Genomic DNA, 23756 nt, shown 5'->3' on the forward strand with positions numbered 1-23756 from the left:
ATTCTTTTCTATGGCTGAGTAATGTGTCATTGTGTATGTGGTGTGTATATATAATTACATATATATATATATATACACATATTATATATATACCATATCTTTTTTATCCATTCATCTATTGATGGAAATTTGGTCATTTTCATGCCTTTGCTACTGTGAATACTGTTGCTATGAACTTTAGGGTGTATATATCTTTTGAATGCATTCATCTTTAATCACTGATTTAACACGTATCTATCACATGCCTTTTAGGTATAGCATCTGTGCTCTGGGCACTGGGAACATACTGATGAACAGGGCAGATAAAGTGTCTGCCTTAATGCTATTTACGGAAATTAAGGAAAAGAACACCAAGACAGATGGGTCATGATGGAAAGGTCTGACAAAATGTGGTCCACTGGAGAAGGGAACGGCAAACCACTTTGGTATTCTTGCCTTGAGAACCCCATGAACAATATGAAAAGGCAAAATGATAAGACACTGAAAGATGAACTCCCCAGGTCGGTAGGGGTTCAATATGCTACTGGAGATCAGTGGAGAAATAAGTCCAGAAAGAATGAAGAGATGGAACCAAAGCAAAAACAACACCCAGTTGTGGATGGGACTGGTGATGGAAGCAAAATCTGAAGCTGTAAAGAGCAATATTGCATAGGAACCTGGAATGTTAGGTCCATGAATCAAGGCAAATTGGAAGAGGTCAAACAGGGGATGGCAAGAGTGAATATCGACATTTTAGGAATCAGCAAACTAAAATGGTCTAAAATGGTTGAATTTAACTCAGATGACCATTATATCTACTACTGTGGGCAAGAATCCCTTAGAACAATTGGAGTAGCCATCATAGTCAACAAAAGAGTCTGAAATGCAGTACTTGGATACAATCTCAAAAACAACAGAATGATCACTGTTCGTTTCCAGGGAAGCCATTCAATATCACAGTAATCCAGGTCTATGTCCTGACCACTAACGTTGAAGAAGCTGAAGTTGAATGGTTGTATGAAGACCCACAAGACCTTCTAAAACTAACACCCAAAAATGATGTCCTTTTCATTATAGGGGACTGGAATGCAAAAGTAGGAAGTCAACAAACACCTGGAGTACCAGGCAAATTTGGCCTTGGAGCATGGAATGAGGCAGGGCAAAGGCTAATAGACTTTTCCAAAGAGAATGCACTGGTCATAGCAAATACTCTCTTCCAACAACACAAGAGAAGACTCTACACATGGACATCACCAGATGGTCTATACCAAAATCAGATTGATTATATTCTTTGCAGCTAAAGATGGAGGAGCTCTATACAGTTAGCAAAACAAGACTGGGAGCTGACTATGGCTAAGACCATGAACTCCTTATTGCCAAATTCAGACTTAAATTGAAGAAAGTAGGGAAAGCCACTTGACCATACAGGTGTTACCTAAATCAAATCCCTTATGATTATACAGTGGAAGTGAGAAATAGATTCAAGGATTAGATCTGATAGAGTGCCTGAAGCACTAAGGACGGAGTTTCATGACATTGTACAGGAGATAGTGATCAAGACCATCCCCAAGAAAAAGAAATACAAAAAGGCAAAATGGCTGTCTGAGGAGGCCTTACAAATAGCTGTGAAAGAAGAGAAGCAAAAAGCAAAGGAGAAAAGGAAAGATATATCCATCTGAATGCAGAGTTCCAAAGAATAGCAAGGAGAGATAAGAAAGCCTTCCTCAGTGATCAGTGCAAAGAAATGGAGGAAAACAATAGAATGGGAAAGACTAGAGATCTCTTCAAGAAAATTAGAGATACCAAGGGAACATTTCATGCAAAGATGGGCTCGATAAAGGACAGAAATGGTATGGACCTAACAGAAGCAGAAGATATTAAGAAGAGGTGGCAAGAAAACAGAGAAGAACTATACAAATAAGATCTTTATGACTCAGATAATCATGATGGTGTGATCACTCACTTAGAGCCAGACATCCTGGAATGCGAAGTCAAGTGAGCCTTAGGAAGCATCACTATGAACAAAGCTAGTGGAAGTGATGGAATTCCAGCTGATCTATTTCAAATCCTAAAAGATGATGCTGTGAAAGTGCTGCATTCAATATGCCAGAAAATTTGGAAAACTCAGCAGTGGCCACAGTACTGAAAAAGGTCAGTTTTCATTCCACTTCCAAAGAAAGGCAATGCCAAAGAATGCTCAAACTACTACACAATTGCACTCATCTCACATGCTAGTAAAGTAATACTCAAAATTCTCCAAGCCAGGCTTCAGCAAAACGTGAACTGTGAACTTCCAGATGTTCAAGCTGGTTTTAGAAAAGGCAAAGGAACCAGAGATCAAATTGCCAACATCTGTTGGATCATCGAAAAAGCAAGAGAGTTCCAGAAAAATATCTACTTCTGCTTTATTGACTATGCCAAAGTCTTTGACTGTGTGGATCACAACAAACTGGAAAATTCTTAGAGATGGGAATACCAGACCACCTGACCAGCCTCCTGAGACATCTGTATGCAGGTCAGGGAGCAACAAATAAAAACTGGACATGGAACAGCAGACTGGTTCCAAATTGGGAAAGGAGTACGTCAGGCTGTATGTTGTTACCCTGCTTACTTAACTTATATTCAGAGTACATCATGAGAAATGCTGGGCTGGAGGAAGCACAAGCTGGAATCAAGACTGCCAGGAGAAATATCAATAACCTCAGATATGCAGATGACACCACCCTTATGGCAGAAAGTAAGAAGAACTAAAGAGCCTCTTGATGAAAGTGAAAGAGGAGAGTGAAAAAGTTGGCTTGAAGCTCAACATTCAGAAAACTAAGTCATGGCATCTGGTCCCATCACTTCATGGCAAATAGGTGGGGAAACAGTGACAGACTTATTTTCTTGGGCTCCAAAATCCCTACAGGTTGTGATTGCAGCCATGAAATCAGAAGATGCTTACTCGGAAGAAAAGTTATGATCAACCTACACAGCATATTAAAAAGCAGAGACGTTACTTTGCCAACAAAGGTTCATCTAGTCAAAGTTATGGTTTTTCCAGTAGTCATGTATGGATGTGAGTTGGACTATAAAGAAAGCTGAGTGCTGGAGAATTGATGCTTTTGAACTGTGGTATTGGAGAAGACTCTTGAGAGTCCCTTGGACTGAAAGGAGTTACACCCAGTCCATCCTAAAGGAAATTAGTCCTGAACATTCATTGTAAGTTCAGTTCAGTTCAGTCGCTCAGTCGTGTCCGACTCTCCGCGACCCCATTAATCACAGCATGCCAGGCCTCCCTGTCCATCACCAACTCCCGGAGTTCACTCAAACTCATGTCCACAGAGTCGGTGATGCCATCCAGCCATCTCTGAAGGACTGATGCTAAAGCTGAAACTTCAATACTTTGGCCACCTCATGCAAGGAACTGACTTATTTGAAGAGACCCTGATGCTGGGAAAGATTGAAGGTGGGAGGAGAAGGGGATGACAGAGGATGAGATGGTTGGATGGCATCACCGACTCAATGGATGTGAATTTGAATAGATTCTGGGAGGTAGTGATGGACAGGGAGGCCTGGTGTGTTGCAGTCCACGGTGTTACAAAGAGTTGGACATGATTGAGCGACTGAACTGAACTGAAGGAAAACAAACATTACATAAATAATCATAAATAATATCACATAGTTGTCATAAGCATCTGAAATATGTGTATATATAATATATATATAGATATGGAATTAGATACATCATGCAGGTGGCACTAGTCCTAAACAGGGAGGCAACAGAGCAAAGCATGAGCAGAACTGAGTAATTAATATCTTTATTTTGATAAGAAATATGAAACTGAAGATGTATTTATTGATCGTTGAAAATGAATGAATTCATGACAAGGAAATGAATCAATCTTGGTATTTATATTCCTCTTTACCTAGTTCCAAATTATATATTGATTTGTTTATAATTACTAATGAGAGTGTGATAACATTATAAGACAATAGTTATATTTTTCCTAGTAAAAGACTCATTTTTTCTTTTCTTTTCTAGCTTTATTGAGGTATAATCGACAAATAACATTGTAATATATTTAAACTGTACAGCATGTTTACATTGTGAAAGGATTCCTATCATCAAGTAATTAAATTAACACACCTATCTCCTCACATGGTTCAGTTCAGTTCAGTTGCTCAGTCGTGTCCGACGCTTTGCGACCCCATGAATCACAGCACGCCAGGCCTCCCTGTCCATCACCAACTCCCGGAGTTCACTCAAACTCATGTCCATCGAGTCGGTGATGCCATCCAGCCATCTCATTCTCTGTCGTCCCCGTCTCCTCCTGCCCCCAATCCCTCCCAGCATCAGCGTCTTTTCCAGTGAGTTAACTCGTCGCATGAGGTGGCCAAAGTATTGCAGTTTCAGCTTTAGCATCAGTCCTTCCAATGAACACCCAGGATTGATCTCTTTTAGGATGGACTGGTTGGATCTCCTTGCAGTCCAAGGGACTCTCAAGAGTCTTCCCCAGCACCACAGTTCAAAAGCATCAATTCTTCGGCGATCGGCTTTCTTCACAGTCCAACTCTCACATCCATACATGACCACGGGTAAAACCATAGCCTTGACTAGACGGACCTTGGTTGGCAAAGTAATGTCTCTGCTTTTTAATATGCTATCTAGGTTGGTCATAACTTTCCTTCCAAGGAGTAAGCGTCTTTTAATTTCATGGCTGCAATCAGCATCTGCAGTGATTTTGGAGCCCCCAAAAATAAAGTCTGACACTGATTCCACTGTTTCCCCATCTATTTCCCATGAAGTGATGGTACCAGATGCCATGATCTTTGTTTTCTGAATGTTGAGCTTCAAGCCAACCTTTTCACTCTTCTCTTTCACTCTCATCAAGAGGCTTTTTAGATCCTTTTCACTTTCTGTCATAAGGGTGGTGTCATCTGCATATCTGAGGTTATTGATATTTCTCCCAGCAATCTTGATTCCTCACATGGTTACTCCCTCCTTTTTTGGGAGTGAGAACCCAAAGGGTTCTTAGTAAATTTCAATCAGGACTTATTCATCTTAGAATTGAAAGTACATGTACACTTCTCTAATGATAAATAGGGTCCAAGGATCAGTCAGTGGTAAATTTCTGACTTGGAGGTCTTGTGCTCAGGGTGGCAACCCAAACAGCCTTGTGTTTCGCCCTTAAATCTCCTAAGAGCTGTTAAAGGTTATAATAGATATTTTTGGGCTCTGGGACAGTCGAACCTTTGCCATAATTGTGGTATAACCCTTTTCTATTATCTTATGTAATTATTACAATATATATTAGTATTTCTTGATAATGAACCACATATGTTCTAGGTAAATAAGATTTTGAATAATATAGCTTATCTGCATGTTTATGGGTGTCTTATGATATGTTAAGAGACAACAAACCTGGCTTTTGTCTATGATTTTCACAAGAACTGATTAATACTCTAAATGAAAGGTAAAACACAACTGAATTTTTTTTTTTCCCGGTAATCAGAGCACTGAAGAGGCATCTATACTTCAAGTGGATGTTTTCAGTTTTTGGTGTTTCTACTGAATATAAGGTATTTATAGCCCATACTGGGAGGCTTCCCTGATAGCTCAGACGGTAAAGCATCTGCCTGCAATGTGGGAGACCCGGGTTCAATCCTTGGGTTGGGAAGATCCCCTGGAGAAGAAAATGGCAACCCACTCCAGTACTCTTGCCTGGAAAAGTCCATGGACAGAGGAGCCTTGTAAGCTACACTCCATGGGGTCGCAAAGAGTCGGACACGACTGAGTGACTTCACTTCACTTCACTTCATAGCCCATACTAGTTTTCTGTGACATGCTTGCATTAATAGAAATAACTCACCAATGATACATTGAAACGATCACCTACCATTAACAAGAAGGCCATACCCTTAAATATTCTATAGTACATCAAAAATATGTTGTCCTCTGTCTGTCAAAGAAAAAAATATATGGTTTTCCAGTATCAAGCAGAATAAACTGAATGTTCCAAACTTGTGAATTTATATCAAGCTGGGAGGGTTCGCTTTTCCTCGATAACATGACTGGCAGATGCTACTAGAGATAAATTGATACAGATAGGTACAAATATTTTTAAAGCTGGCTGTCTTGATCCACTTGGATATCCTGAAAGGATTTATTAACTTTTTTTTTTTCCCACAAAGACAATCATCGCTAAGTGCCAGTTTGGAAGAATAACTGGTTTGTTTAATATATACGTTTATCATCTTGTTCCTGATAGATTCTGGATAGCTAGCCATTAATTATTTCACTGGGGGTATCAGTTCAACCTAAGAACCCCCAAAGTGACCACTGTTATACAGTGTGGAGGTGGCCAGCAGATCCCATGCTAGCTGAACAACTATAGAACCAATAATGAAAAGTGATCTAAGGCTTCCTTTATGGTGTATATATATATACATATACATATATATATATATATATATATCTTATATAATTGGACTGCTTTAACAATTCTGTCCCATATCCTGTACTTAAAATAAAACAACGATCTGCTCAGCAGGAAGGAAAAAAAACTCTGTTATGATCAAACTTAACTTCCCATTAAATTTTCTCCTTGTAAACAAATCTTGGAAAGCATTTTCTCTGGGTAGAAATTTTGCAGACTATCATTCCTGCTGACAAAAGAACACGTATTTCTGGACAACATAGAACACTGTATTGATGATTAGTAATATGGCTTGCCCTCAAATCATATTTCTGGGGCTCCATTACAGAACTGTCACAGCAGATTAAAAGAAGAATGACATAAAGGGGATGAAGAATGACAGAATCAAACATGTATCAATGTATTAATTGTACCTATTAATATTTTGTGTCATAATGTGGCAGTGTTTCAAAATTCATTTTGCAAGTTGAAAAACAAATGATTGCTTAGGAGAACAAAGCTAAACAATGGACAACCTTTGTGCTGAGAGTAGCAAATTCATTTTACCTTCCAGATATCTTTTAATAGCTACCCTTTACATTTTTCTAAATTGATACAGGAACTAACAGGAAACATAAATGTGAAGACAGAAATCTTAGCAGTAAGAGCCAAAAGCTAGATTGCAATGCTTGGCAGTAGTTTTATTGCTAAGGTTAAATATGGCAGTTCTTATTTTATCTTGAAGACAGTAATCTGGAAAATCAATGACATAACCTCTGCAAAAAATCTTACACACAAGCACACATCCTGACATGCAGAACTATCACGTGTAAAAATGCATGTGTGCATGCACATACCATAATTTCTGTAAACATTTCAAAGAAATGGTGTGATACTAAATGATGGAAGCCAGAGTGAGAAAGACAAATATAATATCACTTATATGTAGAATCCTAAAAAGTTGATACAAATGAACTTAAATTCAGAACAGAAACTGACCTACAGACATAGAAAACAAAGTTTTCTACAGTTACCAAAGTGGAGAGGAGGGGAGGAATAAATTAGGAGTTTGGGATTAACAGATGTACACTATTATATATAAAATAGATAACCAACAAGAACCTACTGTACATATACAACTATACTCAACACTTTGTAACAACTTATAATGAAAAAGAATCTGAAAAAGAATACGTATTATATACATATTAATATATATAACTGAATCACTTTACTGTATACCTGAAACTAATACAAAATTGTAAATCAACTATATTTCAATAGAAAAATAAAACAAGAAATGGTGTAAAAGATAAAGATTTCATTTTGTATTTGCAAGCTGCATAAAAGGGGCTCTTTAACAAATTACGAACAGATTAGAAATAAATGGTAAAATGCCCTGTGGTAGGGGGCTGCTAAATGCTAGGCTACAGCCACAGGTCCCAAGTAAAACAGAGTCAGAGTGCAATCTCGTTTAACTCAAGTTTTGCAAAGTCAAAAAAGGTATTCTTTTGATAATCTAATAGAAACAATTCTTTCTCTGTTTAGGAATAAATGGCTCAGCATGGTAAGTGGCACTGTCTTTTTCCACCTCTTTGTCTTCGGACGCCCTGTCCAAGTCTTCAGTGAGAGAGAAGAGCTTTCTATCATAGGAACACAAAAATGACCCTGAAATACAATGGCCTGGGAGAGACAACGTGTGCCTGTTTCTTGACTCCTAAAAGTTGGCATTTGAAAAAGAAAGCTGCAATCGAAGAAAGAGCAGTGAATGGAGACGTGGAAATGGCAGATACTGTACTTTTACGACAGCTTCAGCAGCTTCAGTGCAGGATGAGGAAACACGGACAGGTGGGAGGGTGGATGGGGCAGGGCTTTGGAGAGTGCGGTGTGTATGACTTTGTACTTTACCATCATATCCATTTGACACTTCAATCTTCAGGTACCAATAACCTAGCAATTAGCACACACAGCCTGTGATGGGTAGTTTTCATTTCCAATTTGGAACACTAGTACTCAGTATTCAAACACTAGGTGCAAATACCAGGTGCTGTGATGAAGATATTTTGTAGAGATGCTAAACATTGCCAATCAGTTGATTTTTTTTTTTCAGTTCAAAGTTTGAGTGAACTCTGGGAGTTGGTGATGGACAGGGAGGCCTGGCGTGCTATGATTCATGGGGTCGCAAAGAGTTGGACACGACTGAGCGACTGAACTGAACTGAACTGAAAATGTCAGCACTTATTGATTACATCTTGCATCTAACATGACATTCAGTAATTTTAAATATTTTTCAAATTGTCTTAGATATAGAGTGTGATCAGTTCAGTTCAGTTCAGTCGCATGTTCAAACAGGTTTTAGAAAAGGCAGAGACACCAGAGATCAAATTGCCAACATCCGCTGGATCATGGAGAAAGCAAGAGAGTTCCAGAAAAACATCTATTTCTGCTTCATTGACTATGCCAAAGCCTTTGACTGTGTGGATCACAAGAAACTGTGGAACATTCTGAAAGTGATGGGAATACCAGACCACCTGACCTGCCTCTTGAGAAACCTGTATGCAGGTCAGGAAGCAACAGTCAGAACTGGACATGGAACAACAGACTGGTTCCAAATAGGAAAAGGAGTATGTCAAGGTTGTATATTGTCACCTTGCTTATTTAACTTATATGCAGAATACATCATGAGGAACGCTGGTCTGGAAGAAGCACAAGCTGGAATCAATATTGCTGGAGAAATATCAATAACCTCAGATATAGAGTGTGATATTTTACTTAAATGTAAACAATCATAGTCTGTTGGAGATTTTTATAGGCTCCTGCATAAACGTGGTGCTTTATGATGACCCAATATAAGTATGTTTTGTAAGATCGTTATCAGTTTTCCACACTATAAAACACTTTCTTAATAAAAAACCCAATGCATATTGCTTGTGTATATGAAACAGGTAATTGTGTCAAAATTATTTTTTGCAATAATCATTCCTGACATTTATACTGAGAATTATAGAGTCCCTGTAGCCTTAGAGAATTTAAGAGACTTGTCCAAAGTCCAAACATTGAGAGGCAGCAGTAAGTTTAGAAATCAGGTCTTTTGTATCAAGACACTGCTCTTTCTACACTAATACTGTAATATATCTGACACATAAAAAAGCTTGAGCAATGTAATATAAATAATAATACAATAAAAATAAAATAATAGAAATAAAACTTTTTATCATTACAAGAGGATGATTACTTTAGAAAATGAAGCTAATAAAACTGAGGAAAATTAAAGTCAACAGTTGCTAATATTTTAATATTTATTCATATTTTCTCCCTTTTTAATATAAATAATATATATCATATATTACCTTTATTTTCAAGGAAAATACTATATTGTATTTTGTATTTTGCTTGATGGCAGCTTCTGTATCTTCCTCAGCTTTATGTTTCCAACACTCATCATAGTGCTTGATTCACACTAAGTGTCTAGTAAAAACTGAATACATAAATCTGACTGGCACAAATACATAGTCAGAAAGTACATTGGTAGATGCCAGGGGCCGGGGTAGGGGTGGATAGGGAGGGGTATGGAGAGTTCCTGTTTCATGGGGACAGAGTTTCAGTTTAAGAAGTTGACAAATTGGGGAGGTGGATGATGGTGAGAGTTGCACAACAATGTGAATGTACTTAGGGCCACTGAAATGTATAGATAAATATAGTTAAAATAGAATGTTTATGTGACTTTTACCATAATAAAAAAAAGCCTTAAAAAATCTGACTGGCTGTGTAGAGTATCCTGGACTTTTCACACCTTTTTATACCTTTAGGCTTCACTCAGGCCATTTTGGAAAATGCTTTACATCTCAAATAAAATGTGGTCAGTAAAGAAGTCAAGTAGGAAAGACAATGGAAATGGAGAATAAGGGGTTACAAGTTGTGGAGATGGAACTAAATAATAAGTAATGATAACTGGATAAAAGAAAACGAACCTAAATCAAAACATTAAAAAATAATATTTGAAAAAGTAGCAATTATTAAAAGAATTAATGTATACTATGTTATAAAAAAAGACTGCTGCTGCTAAGTCGCTTCAGTCGTGTCCGACTCTGTGCGGACCCCAGAGACGGCAGCCCACCAGGCTCCCCCGTCCCTGGGATTCTCCAGGCAAGAACACTTGAGTGGGTTGCCATTTCCTTCTCCAATGCATGAAAGTGAAAACTGAAAGTGAAGTCGTTCAGTCGTGTCCGACTCCCAGTGACCCCATGGACTGCAGCCTACCAGGCTCCTCCGTCCATGGGATTTTTTATTTTCAAGAGTTCCTCATTCCTATGACCTCAATCTATTACCTATAAGCTGATAAAAATTCACAGGACCCCACCTCCAGCCCAGACTCTCTGAAGTTCACTATTCAGACATCTAGTTTCTTAACAGACAGGCTGACTTTAATTGAACCATGAAAAGTATGCAGCACCAGTTCTGCATTTTGTAAGACATAAGGTGATGCCTTTAAGGGTGTGGAGCCAGCAGTTAACAATGAGGCTGGAAGATGAGTCAGAAGACTTCTTTGTTAGAATTCAACTGACTGCAACGCTTCCTCGTCCGACCTATGGGCTCACCTTCTGTCTGCACAACCCCCAGAACTGTACCTTGCAGGCAACTGGCACAGCCGGGCATACATACTGGGGTCTCTTTCAGTCATCTGATACTTGGCTAGGATCAACCGTGGCTTCTTTCTTGGCATCTACTGGCATTTGCAAACAAGATCAAAATCAAAGTCTCCTCTGTCCCTCTCCCCTCAACGCCTCTTGGCACACTTGGTCCAGAAGTCCTGGGAAAGGACGAACAGGATGGTCCTGGGATGAGGAGCTGGTTCCAGACCACAGGCAGTGGCCCAGGCTCTGCCTTGCAACCATTTCTTGTTGGACCACATCCATCAGGTATCTGGCCTGGTGAATTTTGTAAGATCTGACTGAGAGTATTTAAATAGCTTCTGATTACTCAGAGCTGTGTTTTCACACTTTCAGAGATATGGAACCTTTTCCCCTTAAAGTAAGTTTTTGGAGGATCTCAATATGTAAAGAGACAATAATGCTATTTACATGCATTCTACAATTATACGTGAGTTCCAATATGTAACCACTATTATTATAAGCTTCACGAGTGATTGTAATATGAATCTGAAAACAAACATGAAATCAGCGGTAACAGATGATTGTTGCAGTTTTATCAGCCTCAAAATAGCTCATGGTAGCATCTTCTACATAAAGTATCGGTGATAATCTGATGGATTTGGGTGTTCTCCTTTTGGGCCCCCCACCATTATACTCCTATAATAGCACCCACAGTGGTTGGTCTCCCTTCATTAGGTTGAATTCTTTAAAGACAGGGACATTTTCTTATCCTCTGTTGTATTCCCAAGGTTCACCACAGTGTCTAAAATAAAGTACACATACTTGGTAAACATATGTTGCTAAAAAGGTGCAACCCTTCCTGCAAAGCACTATCATTTCAGTGGGCTTCCCTGGTGGCTCAGTGGTAAAGAACCCACCTGCCAGTGTAGGAGATGCGGGTTCAGTCCTTGGGTCAGAAAGATTCCCTGGAGAAGGAAATAGCAATCACTCCAGTATTTTTGCCTGGGACATCCCATGGACAGAGAAGCCTGGTGGGCTACAAAAGCATGGGGTTGCAAAAGAGTTGGTCACAACTTAGCAACTAAACAACAACATAACATAAATTTCAATACTGACTAAATGTCTCGGTTAAACTTCCCTTGAGATTTTTTTTTTGGATGTGGACCATTTTTTAAAGTCTTTATTGAATTTGTTACAATATTGTTTCTGTTTTATGTTTTGTTTTTTGGCTGAGAGGCATGTGGGAATCTCAGCTCCCCGATCAGGGATTGAACCTGCAACTCCTGCACTGGAAGGCAGTCTCAATCACTGGATCACCAGAGAAGCCCCCCTCCCCACTGAGATTTTATATATTCCAAAGTCGTTCCTGGCTTGTCCCCAAATAACCATACGATATTTTTAAATTATTGGGAATCAAATATGTCGTTTCATTGACTGTGGTTTCCGTAGACAGCCTGGATAGAAAAACCATGTTTGAGGAAGGAAAATATGGGCTGCTACAAGCAATTCCTGAGGCGTCCAGGTCACTCTGGCCCTTGGAGACTCAAGCATAATCCCAGCCTCTGGGATCCAGAAGAGAAGCGACTTGGTTGGAGGGCGTGGTCAGATTCAGGAAGGGACCTGGAAAGCGGTACTGTGGCTTACCCAATTATACAGGAAAAGGAAGAAGATTCCTGTAAAGGGTATCTTCCTGGGCACTGGGGGAGAATTAGTAGGAGATCCACTGATGTATCAAGGAGCTTGTATGTGAGCTCAGTAGTGTCTGACTCTGCGACCCCATGGACTGTAGCCGCCAGCCTCCTCTTGCCAGATGGGGTTCTCCAGGCAAGAATACTGGAGAGTGTGGCCATTTCCTTCTCCAGGGGATCTTCCCCACCCAGGGATCAAACCTGGGTCTGTTGCATGTCCTGCAGTGGCAGGTGATTCTTTACCACTCGTGCCACCTGGGAAGTACCCACTGAAGTAACAGGAGAGAGGATGCTTTCAGGAGCAACCAGGTCAAAGCAAAGAACTAAGGAAGATGCTCTTCAGGTAAGTTATGGTGTTGTGGAGAGATCTGATGATTTCAGACTGAAAGTGACCCGAGCCTCATTCATATATATTCCATTTCTCACTGTATTGTGCTTGGCTTTTGCAGACACATTTAACAACCCATTAAGTAAGGCAGGACACTTAATAACTCATGAAAACCTGTTCAATGTGTTACTAGTGAAGGAGGAGCAATCAGGATTCACTAGATCTTTATGTGAAAAATCCTGTTGAAAACTTTTCAGTCTGTTGATTAACTTCGGTTCAGTTTGGTGCTTCCTGGGCAACTACGATGTGCAGACCACATGGGTAACAGCCCCTCCTCATAAACTTGCAGCAGAATCAATGGGGCTGTTCGTGTGGTAAGGAGCTTGTAGGGTGGCAGAGGGAGAAAGTGGTCAGAAGGCAAAGTTATCCAGAGACTGAGAAACTCAGTGCTCAACAATGTAAACTTATCCTGTAAACTTATTCTCAATAATGCCCATAACAGGGCCAGTTATACTTATTTCCTTTCTGATTTTCCTCCCACAAACATATTTCCTCCCTTTGCCACTGAATCTCTCCATCTAATTCTTCTCCATCCACTAGTCACTCATCCCAGCTCGGTTATTCGGAACCTTTCCTTGTTCTCACACTCCCACAGCTAATTCACCACTCATTCCTATAGTTTATTCCTAAATCTATTAACTCTGTCTACCTGTCTCCACTTCCACTGTCTCTTCCATCAACAATGAGATCTCTCTCCTGGACATCTTAGGAACCTCATGGCCAATCTTGCCCCTTCCATGGCTCTCTGTGTCGCATCAATAATGACCTTTAGGCAACCAGGCCACGCTCAAACTTGTCAGAGAATTTCATTGCACTGAGAATAAAATTCAGACTCCTTAGATGGTGACTGAGGTCCTCTGGCTCTTCTCCTCCTGCCTTTCCAACAGCACTCCACTCACTCCCGTGCAGTAAGTGATCTCTGCCACCTTCTTTCAGCTCCTCTTGAAAACCATCAGACAACTTCATTTACAGTTTTCTAACCAAAATCACTGCAGATGCTGATTGCAGCCATGAAATTAAAAGACACTTACTCCTTGGAAGGAAAGTTATGACCAACCTAGATAGTATATTAAAAAGTAGAGACATTACTTTGCCAACAAAGGTCCATCTAGTCAAGGCTATTGTTTTTCCCGTGGTCATGTATGGATGTGAGAGTTGGACTGTGAAGAAGGCTGATCGCCAAAGAATTGATGCTTTTGAACTGTGGTGTTGGAGAAGACTCTTGAGAGTCCCTTGGACTGCAAGGAGGTCCAACCAGTCCATTCTAAAGGAGATCGATCCTGGGTGTTCATTGGAAGGACTGATGCTAAGGCTGAAACTGCAATACTTTGGCCAGCTCATGCAATGAGTTGACTCACTGGAAAAGACTCTGATGCTGGGAAAGGTTGGGGGCAGGAGAAGAAGGGGACGACAGAGAATGAGATGGCTGGATGGCATCACCGACTCTGTGGACATGAGTTTGAGTGAACTCCGGGAGTTGGTAATGGACAGGGAGGCCTGGTGTGCTGTGATTCATGGGGTCGCAGAGAGTCGGACACGACTGAGCGACTGAACTGAACTGAACTGAACTGAAGGGCACATGAACATTCTGCCTTCTTTTACCTCCTCTCCCTGGATTACAGTTGACTCTGGGTCTCCTATCATACCCACTATGCACATATTTTGGGGGTACTCCTTTGTTCCAGGCACTGGGATGCAGTGGTAGAAAAGAGAGTGACAACTCCCTCTTCGTGGAGTGGAGTGGAGGAGATGGACAGAACATGAGTAAACAAACACACTGACAAAACAAACACAATCTGTGGGGAGTGCAGAGAGGAGAACCAGGAGAAGATTCACCAGAGGAGAGGGTGAGTCACTGCAAGTGGGCAGCATGAGGGGCGGCGTTCAAGCTCACACAGAGAGAATGAGCTGAGCTTACTGTAGGGCGGCGTTCAAGCTCACACAGAGAGAATGAGCTGAGCTTCCTGTAGGGACAGCGCAAAAGGCTGTTGTGGCAGAGGGCCAGCATGTGAAAGGCCAGAGAAAGCTCAGGGAATGCCAAGAATCAAATGAAGACAGCTGGTGGGGGTGAGGGTGGGGCACTGGATGCAAGGTGAGACGTAGGCAGGGGTCAGATCACACGGGCACCAAGTTGAGCATCTCCCTTGAGGGAAGTGTTGAATAAATACTTGAGTTTTTGTGAGATGAATGTACTGCAGCTGCAAACTTATACGTTAGGAAATTGAAGGCCTTAAAATTTAAAAAAATTTAGTACTGAGGTCTCCACACGTTTTCCAGTTGAGTGCTCTTTCTAGTATCACTTGTCGTTCAGCCGATACCTGAAATATGCAGAACCTGTGCAACTCTGTGAGGTGTCAGAGCAGCATCCACGATGTGCAGGTGCTAAAGCTGCTGCTGCTGCTGTCACGTCAGTCGTATCTGACTGTGCGACCCCATAGACGGCAGCCCACCAGGCTCCTCTGTCCCCGGGATTCTCCAGGCAAGAGTGCTGGAGTGGGTTGCCATTGCCTTCTCCGGCAGGTGCTAAAGAGACAATCATAACTTTGCCCAGGAGATGAGGTTGCATGTGGAGTGACTTGCAGAATCAACCTAGATGGTTCAGTCTTGAGCTGTTCTGATTTACTGATCCCACCTGAAGTCCTGGCTTCCCTGGTGGCTCAGTGGGTAAAGAACCTACCTACAATGCAGGAGACACAGGTTTGATCCCTGGGTTGAGAAGATCCCCTGGAGGAGGGAATGGTAACCCACTTCAGTATTCTTGCCTGGAAAATCTTGTGGATGGTGACTGCAGTCATGAAATTAAAAGACACTTGCTCTTTGTAAAGAAAGCTATGACAAACCTAGACAGCATATTAAAAAACAGAGACATCACTTTGCCAACAAAGGTCTGTATAGTCAAAGCTATGGTTTTTCTAGTAGTCATGTATGGATGTTAGACTATAGAGTATAGAGTTGGACTATAAAGAAGGCTGAGAACGAAAGAACTGATGCTTTTGAATTGTGGTGCTGGAGAAGACTCTTGAGAGTCCTGTGGACTGCAAGGATATCAAGTCAGTCAATCCTAAATGAAATCAATTCAATATTATAGGAAGGATTGATGCTAAAGCTCCCACACATTGGCCATCTGATGTGGAGAGTCAACACACTGGAAAGACTCTGATGCTGGGAAAGATTGAAGGCAAAAGGAGAAGGGGGTGGCAGAGGATGATATGGTTAGCATCACTGACTCAAAGGACATGAATCTGAGCAAACTCAGGGAGATAGTGAAGGACAGGGAAGCCATGACTGCTATATAGTCCATGGGGTTGCAAAGAGTGGGACATGACTTGGTGACTGAACAACAACACAAAGCCCTGGGGTCTGCCTAAACTCTGCCTCCAGGATTTCATGGTCCTTGTTAAGGAAGGTTTTAAAAAGTCCAGACCCAATACCTGGGCTCTCCTGAACACAATGTCTGGAGTCCAGACTGCTGTATGACTGCCACAAGATTCTAAGGTCGTGGAACCAATGTTAGTTCTTGAACGGCTACTGGTCAGTTTGTAGATCTCAATAAGATTCAAGATATGTGAGAGAGAAGCTTTTATAACTATCCTCCAATGCTAAATAACTATCTCTCTGTTTTGCTTTGCCTAATATTTCCTATGTCTTGGATCTTAACTGGGACTTTTTTGCCCTGAAGAAAATTCTTAAAGGTTAATTCTGAATTGACAGAAAAAAAAAAAAAAGACCAAGCAAGTACTGTTAAGCTAACAGAAAGCAGAAGAAATTCATGAATGTTAGTTTCTATTTACTTAATATTATACTCACAACCCTGGAGAAGGAAATGGCAACTCACTCCAGTATTCTTGCCTGGAGAATCCCATGGACAGAGGAGCCTGCCAGGCTACAGTCCATGGGGTCGCAAGCGTTGGACATGACTTAGCGACTAAACTACCACCACCATACTCACAACCAACATTTTTTACACATAGCTTATATGATCATTAGCTATACCTCACTTCTCATCTTGATATGATCTAATTCTAAAGAGTGGTTGCCTCATAATACTTGGAGATCTGTAATCTTTTATAAAGGAATCATTTCAAGGACAACAGAGGAGAAAACAATTAGAAGTGGTCTGATTTCTTAAGTCAGTTGTCAGAACCACAAGGCCTTTTTTTGAATAGATTAAAAATTTTTTCTTATTATACAGTTCATATAAGTTTTATTTCCATTTCATGAATATTCTTATCATAAGAAATTTCCAACAAAGAATTAATGATTAATAATACTTAACACCTTGCTTGCCTATTTTCCATATTACCTCCTTTTTAATAACTCTGGTTGATTTGCTTTCATGCTTTGCCTCATAAATGCACTTAAGCTTTTCAGGCTCTGTCTCTCATCATGGCTGAAACACTTAGGAAAGACCATCTGTTCTGGCCATCATGGTCAATTAAAAGAAGGATAAAAAATAGAAATGCTGATCACCCATTTCCTCACCAACTATGCACCTGTAGGAGAAAACTCACTGTTACAAAGGTGTGACAGTTTATTACTAGCCTTTGCTCAGGCTAAAAGTGTAAGGTAAGGTCCATGCCTTCAAGTTGCCATATACTTTATAGACCCTTATTTGTGGCCATTTCTTGATTTTTTTTTCACAAAATGTGACTATCTCTAAACAATGATCTATGAGAACTGTTTGTATCTGAAGGGTTGTCAAACAGAAGCCAGGTGAGACTTGTAGTGGTCTGTCCTGGGTATATGTATGGAGACAAAAGACTGGGGGACTTCCCTGGTGATCCAGTGGTTAAGAGTCTGGCTTCCACTGTATGGGACATGAGTTTGATCCCTGGTCAGGGAACTAAGATCCCACACGCCACAGGGTAACTAATTTGCTCCTCACTAGAGAAGCCTGTGTGGTGTAATTTAGACCCAGTAAAGCTGAAAGAAGGAAAAAACAAAGGTTCGCAAACTATGCTTGGTAGAAGGAAGTGATTTCCAACCATGAAGACTGCCCATCATTAAACAGCCTACTCCTATAATAGTGTTAAAAGTTGAGTTGTGTCCTCCTAAAAAAATATTCTGAAGTCCTAACCCCTGGTACCTGGGACTATAACTGTTTAGAAAGTGTCTTTACAGGTGTAATCAAATTATGGCGATCTCATTAGAGTGGGTCCTAATCCAATATGTCTGGGGTCTTTACAAGAAGAGAAGAAAAAATACACAGGTAAAACACCACAAGACAGAGATACACAGACGATCTCTGAAGATGGATGCAGAATTGAAGTTTGCTGCCACTGGCCAAGGAACACCTGAGGTGACCAGAAGCTGGAAGGGGTGAGGAAGCCTCCTTGCTTAGAAGCTTCCAAGGGAGCATGCTCTCACCCAACACCTTGATCACGGACTTGAAGCCTTTAGATTGTTACAGAACAAATGTCTGCTGTTCTAAGCCTCCCAGTTTGTCGTATTTTGATATGGCAGCTCTAGAAAACTAACACTGATGGTCAATTTCCTTGTTTTCATCACTTGAGATGTTAAAACAGAATATCTGAGGTTATAAGGGAAATTCAACTAAATAATAATAAATGCTAAATACATAATAAGTCAACTAAGTATTCACCTACACAATCTTTATGATTCTTTCAGTCTCAGATTGCCTTCAATTTTAATATACTTTTATATGGTCTGTAAATGATATTTGAGGCTTAAATAAGACCATGTATCTACTATAACTATTATTATTTAATCCTATTGCGAGTGGTTGCTGTTGCTAGTGGTTGCTAGTGTAGCTGTTGCTAGCTTTAATCCCAAAGCTAGTGGAGGTGATGAATTCCAGTTGAGCTATTTCAAATCCTAAAAGATGATGGTGTCAAAGTGCTGCACTCAATATGCCAGCAAATTTGGAAAACTCAGCAGTGGCCACAGGACTGGAAAAGTTCAGTTCTCATTCAAACCCCAAAGAAAGGCAGTGCCAGAGAATGCTCGAACTACTGCACAATTGTGCTCATCTCACACGCTAGTAAAGTAATGCTCAAAATTCTCCAAGCCAGGCTTCAACAATACATGAACTGTGAACTTCCAGATGTTCAAGCTGGATTTAGAAAAGGCAGAGGAACCAGAGATCAAATTGCCAACATTCATTGGATCATCGAAAAAGCAAGAGAGTTCCAGAAAAACATCTGCTTTATAGACTATGCCAAAGCCTTTGACTGTGTGGACCACAAAAAACTGTGGAAAATTCTTAAAGAGATGGGAATACCAGATCACCTGACCTGCCTCTTGAGAAATCTGTATGCAGGTCAGGAAGCAACAATTAGAACTGGATATGGAACAACAGACTGGTTCCAAATAGGAAAAGGAGTATGTCAAGGCTGCATATTGTCACCCTGTTTATTTAACTTATATGTAGAGTACATCATGAGAAATGCTGGGCTGGAATCAAGATTGCCGGGAAAAATAACAATAACCTCAGATATGCAGATGACACCACTCTTATGGCAGAAAGCAAAGAAGAACTAAAGAACCTCCTGATGAAAGTGAAAGAGAAGAGTGAAAAAGCTGGCTTAAAACTCAACATTCAGAAAACTAGGATCAGGGCATCTCGTTCCATCACTTCATGGCAAATAGATGGGGAAACAGTGACAGACTATTTTCTTGGGCTCCAAAATCACTGCAGATGGTGACTGCAGCCATGAAGTCAGAAGATGCTTACTCCTTGGAAGAAAAGTTATGACCAACCTAGATAGCATATTAAAAAGCAGAGATATTACTTTGCCAACAAAGTTTGGTCTAGTCAAAGTTATGGTTTTTCCAGTAGTCATGTATGAATGTGAGAGTCAGACTATAAAGAAAGCTGAGTGCCAAAGAATTGATTTGAACTGTGGTGTTGGAGAAGACTCTTGAGAGTCCCTTGGAAAGCAAGGAGATCCAACTGCTGCATCCTAAAGGAAATCAGTCCTGAATATTCATTGGAAGGACTGATATTGAAGCTGAAACTCTAATACTTCGGCCACCTGATACGAAGAACTGACTCATTTGATAAGACCCTGATGCTGGGAAAGACTGAAAGTAGGAGGAGAAGGTGATGACAGAGGATGAGATTGTTGGTTGGCATCAGAGACTCAATGAACATGAGTTTAAGTAAACTCTGGGAGTTTCTGATGGACAGGGAGGCCTGGTGTGCTGTAGTCCATGGGGTCACAAAGAGTCGGACATGACTGAGTGACTGAACTGAACTGAAATGAATCCTGTTGCAGAAGTTCTGACCAATTCAATAAGGCTCAAAGCAAAATTATCAGAAAAACTCCTGGCAATGAAATGACTAAATTATTATTACCTGCTAAGAAAAATATCTTGGATAAACAAGAAATCCAAGGAAATTAAATGAAAAAAGATTCCAAATTGATACCAGTCCGGCAAAATGACTAGATAAGATATAAATAAGCAAAAATAAGTAGGTTTCTAGATTTTACTACTAATAATATTAGAATGTAATTTGAAGAAGATGCTGTTCATGATAACAACATAAAGTTTCACATATGTAGAGGTTGCCTAGGACTTCTATGAGTAAATTTACAGTACTCCACCAAGAGAAACAAAGGAAGTCTACATTAAATGGAGATGTACCATGTATTTGACTGTGAAGAATGGACAGTGTGAAGGTATTGCTCTACTGAAATAAATGTATATATTTCATGTAATTTGATCTAAGAATTCAAACAAGATTTTTTTGAGAACATAAAAAATTATTCTAAAGTCCATTCATAAATAAAATAATACATGTTATATACCTCTTGATATTGAAATTCTGATGAAATTAAAATGCAAACACAAACTGATAAATTATTTGGAATAAATACATAGTAGAAAAAAGCTTCATAACATTATTATGTGGGCTTCCCAGGTGGAGCTAGTGGTTAAGAACCTGTCTGTCAGTGCAGAAGATACAAGAGACATGGGTTCGATCCCTGGGTCAGGAAGGTCCCCTGGAGCAGAGCATGGCAACCCACTCCAGTATTCTTGCCTGGAGAATCCCATGGGCAGTGAAGCCTGGAGGGTTACCAGTTGATACAGTTGCAAAGAGTTGGACACCACTGACGCAACTTAGCATGCATGCACAACATTATTACATACAAAGATTTTACATATCACTAATAAAAAGGTAAAAATCACAATGAAAACATACCCAAAGGATAAAAACATATAATTCACAGGACAAGACATACAAATAGGCAATAAAATATTGTGATAAATACACAAATATCGATACACATATAAGAATATAAATGCACATCTAAAATAATGACATAATATTTTCCAAAAGTTAGGTTGAATTTTTTTTTAAGGGAAATAACCAATGTTGAAGTTTGGGAAAATGCCTGGAAAAATAAACAGATGCAATCTTTCTAGAGAGAAATTTAGGCACATGAATCTATAACCTTAAAAACTGTGATAACCTCAGTTTATCACAGCTCAAACCCAATATTCCATGCTTTTGAATTTACCCTAAGGTAAAAGGATGCCCGTCCCTGAAATCCGGGATGCCCTAATTTTTTGACATATGGAAAGACAAATGGAGCAATGGAACAGAAGAGAATTCCCAGAAAAAAAAAAACCTCATAAATATATGGTCAATTGATTTTTGATCAAAGTGCCAAACTAATTAAATGGGAAACAGTAGTGTTTTCAACAAATAGTGCCGAAGTAGCTCAACAGCCACCTGGAACAAATGAACTCCTTACACCATACATAAAAATTAGTACATTTAACTGCTGGATCCAATGGATCTTAGACCTAATGTAAAATTTTAAACTATAAGACTTCTTTTTACAAAACAAGATAATTTTCAAGACCTTGGCATAAATAAAAATTTCTTAGATAGGACTTAAAGTGCAGGAACCATAAAAGAAAAAAAGGTAAAATTATATGTCATTAAAATGAACAATATCTGCTCTTTGAAAGATGCTTTTGAGAAAATGAAAGACATAGGCTGGGAAAACATATTCACAGTACATTTATCTTACAAGGGTTGTATCCAGATTACAGTAAAGAACTCACTCAATTCAATAATAAGACATAATTTCTTAAAAGAAGAAAAATAATTGAGCAAAAGAAGATATATTTCACCAAAGGTATACAAATGTCCAATATACTCATTATAAAATACTCGTTAGTCATTAGGAAGATTAAAATGAAATCCACATGAGATAGCACTACATACCCACTAGAATGGGGATTCCCAGATGGTGCTAGTGGTAAAGAACATGCCTGCCAGTGCAGGAGACTTAAGAGACATGGGTTCAATCCCTGGGTCAGGAAGATCCCCTGAAGGAGGGAATGGCAACCCACTTCAGTATTCTTGCCTGAGAATTCCATGGACAGAAGAACCTGGTGGGCTATAGTCCATGGGGTCGCAAATAGTCGGACACAACTGAAATGTCTTAGCATGCACCCATGCACCCACAAGAATGGCTAAAATGAAAAAGACTGACAGTACCAAATGGTGGCGAAGATGTGGATTAAATCTTTTAAACACTGTTGATGGAAAAGTAAACCATAAAAGAGCAGTGAGAACAGATGAATAGGGTTCAAGGTCTAAATAGGTCCAGGGAGCTAGCCGAAAGAGGGGTGAGGATGAAGGGAGAGCTTGCTGTGCCCAGTTTCCAAGAGGGATAGATGCTACCAAGACTGGTATTTTCTGCTGGGATTAGATTAAGTCAGAGCTTTAACTGAGCAAGCATCCTACCTGATCCCAACCCCTCTCCTGTACTATGTTCTTATTAATAGTAACCTTTAATTCAAAATCCTGCAGGAGGTCAAAATATATTAAGACACAAATTAAGGCTTGTGTGCTAATATGTGTGCCCTTGTGTAATAAATGCAATGCTGTTCCGTTCCTGTGCGGGGCATGTCCTTTCACTGGCTGTGCATTTTGAGGACATCAGCGAATTCTCTTTTCGCTATTTCCCAGTAGCCAAGTAAGGGAAATAGTAATAATCTCATTTTGCAGATGAGAGATGAGAGTACAGAGGGTTTATGCAACTAATCCAACGTCCGCAAGCAAGTGAGCCCTGGAAGATAAACACAGACCGGCTCCCTTTTATTACCCCTACAGGGATGCCTTTAATCGTCCATTTTAATCCAGCACTCAGATGACTTTTTAACATAATCTAAGCCTTTTCTTTTAATTGAGTAAGTTGTATAGTGTCCAAGCCTGTAGTAAAATATATGGTTAGCATTATAAGATAATCAGGGCTTCCCTGGTGGCTCAGTCAGTAAACAATCCGCCTGCAATGCAGGAGACCTGAGTTCGATCCATGGATTCGGAAGATCCCCCGGAGGAGGGCATGGCAGCCCACTCCAGTATCCTTGCCTGGAGAATCCCATGGACAGAGGAGCCCTGTGGGCTACAATCTGTGGAGTCACAAGAGTCTGACACAACTTAGTGACTAAACAACCACCACAATAAATGGTAACAACTCAGCAAGCTTTTCCCCTACTCACATCTGGTTTCTGACATTTCTGTTTTGCTGAAACAGTTTATGACATTGCTAACAATTACTGTTGGGTATCAGACCACATAAATATTTAATGATGCCATTAATTTCTGAAAGGAAAAAGGGAAACCCTGACATCAGGTTTAAATGAATGAGGAATTTATTTCCCTATATTTTGCGCTGATATTTAATTTGAGGTGCTGGGGTTGAAG

General features: G+C 40.0%; 1 protein-coding gene across 1 annotated transcript in view; it reads right to left on the reverse strand.

The window, feature by feature from the left end:
- NXPH2 (neurexophilin 2) overlaps window positions 1–23756 on the reverse strand; it is a 132215-nt gene that overhangs the window by 14885 nt on the left and 93574 nt on the right. The gene's annotated exons all lie outside the window — the stretch shown is intronic.

The sequence above is a fragment of the Moschus berezovskii genome, chromosome 2 (genome assembly GCF_049115385.1).
Source record: "Moschus berezovskii isolate FMDL1 chromosome 2, NW_MosBer_1.0, whole genome shotgun sequence".
Lineage (NCBI taxonomy): Eukaryota > Metazoa > Chordata > Mammalia > Artiodactyla > Moschidae > Moschus > Moschus berezovskii.